Genomic DNA, 2,625 nt, shown 5'->3' with positions numbered 1-2,625 from the left:
ATATATATATATATATATATATATATATATATATATATATATATTTTAATTCTGAAAAGTGCATTGTTGATGTTCATTTTCTTGATATTACATCAAACGTACATCTTTGGTCCTTTGTCTGTCAATTCTTTTGGCAAGAGAAATATATGAGGAAAAAGTGATTTGAAGTATGTGATATATAAATTATTATCATCCACACAATGAAATTAGATGCTATTAAACTATGAATTATTATCATCCACACAATGAAATCATATACTCTCGAGCTGATTGATTGATGGAGTTTTTTGTTTTATTTATATATGTGAGTGAAGAACTGTTCATGGTGCGGAGGTAAACCGCACAATTCTTGGTTTATTGGCTTTGTCAATTGTGAGTGCAATGTTTACCACATTTTATTAAAATGATTCTCTTGTGTACACAGGAATATATTATAATTCTTTAATGTTTTTCACATTCTAAAAGAATTTAAAGTTTTATACTTTTAGAATATACAAAATTTACATTTCCCATAACAAATATATTGTTTGATTCTTTTATTATTTGGTTTTTAGTATGTAATTACAACTTAAAAAAAAAAATCAAATTATTCTTACATAATGTCTCTTATTCCACATTCTTAGCTTGTTATTCTCACCATAGTCATTTTTACATAATTCAATTTCAAAGAAGTCATTTTCAAAGAATGTTATAATAAAGGTCTTGAAGCTACTAGAGATAAATTCTGTGTGACATCCCCTAATTTCTCGGCCAGAAAAGACCGATTTAATTTATGCTTTTTAAAATGAAATCAGAGAAATCTTTATAAAAAATGTTGCATAATTGGTCCCCCAAAACAAAATATGATAAAAGTTTGTCAAAACCTTTCTTTAAGAAATATATCATTTCCTTTTATATCAAAACCTCGGGATGTCATGTTCCGATACAGATCAAAAGCATAAAGAAGACATTATAAGCCTTATGACAGTTATTTGTAACTACTGGCCTATAATCCAAAATTCACTCATCATCATCATCCGACTAAGATCGGGGTCCTCTACCTGTAATATAAACAACTGAGTGGGTCAGGCTTGGAAGCCTGGTGAGCATATAGGGTTTTCAACCCACAATACATAAATTTATTATGTTTAAACATCAATCAATCAACCTAATTACCCCAAACCCCATTATTTTATTTATTTCTTAAGGGTTTACCCTAAGAATCAACAATCACTCCCTCCTAAGGATTCATCCTAAGAAATAGACACAAAGTCACCTCGTGACCGGGGTTTATACAACGGGCACTAATTCCATAGCTACCAAAGTTTATTCAACATGTGCTAAGTCCATAGCTCTCATTTATCGACAATATTATTTATAGGTGTTCTCTCCTGCAATACATGTCAATGGGTTTTAGAGTACAACAAATGAACATATAGTTCATTACACCTACAGGTTGCGGGCCTGCTAGTGTTCCATAGACTGTCTAGAATAGTCCATGGTTGTCATCCATACTCTGCTGGATGACGGGGGCCAACAATTTGGGTAAGTGATTCTCTCAAATTTTCACCACTCACCCTTAACTCATGATCAATATTATTGATCATCTCCTTTATCCAACTCACCTTTCATTATACCCACTATTTCATCTACCCATGTTTTACCTAACATTTTTCGTAGATAAAAATACATATATAGTTTAAATTATTTAAAAACATGTATATATAAAAATGGAGGATCTATTATCTTTTCTCGTTTTTCTTTTTCAAAAAATTATCTTGGAGGTTGTGTAATGCTTACTCTCAAACTTTTCGTGTATACAGTAGTAATATTCTTTGTTTCTCTCTTCATCTTTGGATTCCTATCCAATGATCTAGGACGTAATCCTGGACGTAATCCTGGACATGAAGAATAAAATAAAATTTTCGTTTTTCTTGCTTGATTTACAATTTTATTAATATTTTATTTTATATATTCATATTCCATACGTTTAACTAGTACAAAAATCATTTAATTTAAAAGGGGTTTGCGGAATTTGAAAGAAAAAAAATAGAAAGTCATCAATGGAAACGGAAAGAGAGGGATTCGAACCCTCGGTACGAATAACTCGTACAACGGATTAGCAATCTGTCGCTTTTGTCCACTCAGCCATCTCTCCCAATTGAAAAAGTCAAAGGCTGGATTGGCTTAGGAATTGACCTTCGCAAATTCAGACCTCTACGCTTAGAGAACGTATCCTTTTTTCCGAAACGATAGCTTTCCGGCAACGTTCCACCATTACCTGTGTAATATATATCATTTCTAGTGTGATTAACTCTCAATCTGTCAAATAACAATTTCATTTTTTCTTTTATCATCTATTGATAGAGTAATACTCGGGATTTTCTCTCTGCTTATGCCCTTACTTTCTTTTTTCAATAGGACTACTTGGATAGCTTCTCGATTTTTTTCTCGTGCACTACCCCTTCCAATGGGTTTCGAGGATAAAAATCCTTTATTGGCCCATAAATTGACCACCCAGGTAAATCGATGAATTCAATTTGATTATTCCTTCTTATTATGAAGCATCTGAATCATGAATTGTCTTCTTATGACTCATCAATCAGATAGATTCGTTTTTTGAAAGAACTGTTCAAGGAAAAAGCA

General features: G+C 31.8%; 1 non-coding gene across 1 annotated transcript; it reads right to left on the bottom strand.

Moving 5' to 3' along the window:
* Nucleotides 1-2,049: 2,049 nt before the first annotated feature.
* Nucleotides 2,050-2,137, bottom strand: TRNAS-GCU (transfer RNA serine (anticodon GCU)). The gene has a single exon. It is a non-coding gene; the product is annotated as a tRNA-Ser (tRNA).
* Nucleotides 2,138-2,625: the final 488 nt, after the last annotated feature.

This window comes from Lactuca serriola, chromosome 4, assembly GCF_051521515.1.
Source record: "Lactuca serriola cultivar US96UC23 chromosome 4, Lser_US96UC23_V15, whole genome shotgun sequence".
Lineage (NCBI taxonomy): Eukaryota > Viridiplantae > Streptophyta > Magnoliopsida > Asterales > Asteraceae > Lactuca > Lactuca serriola.
Note: the sequence above shows the minus strand (reverse complement) of the source record. Positions and strands in the feature narration are given on the sequence as shown.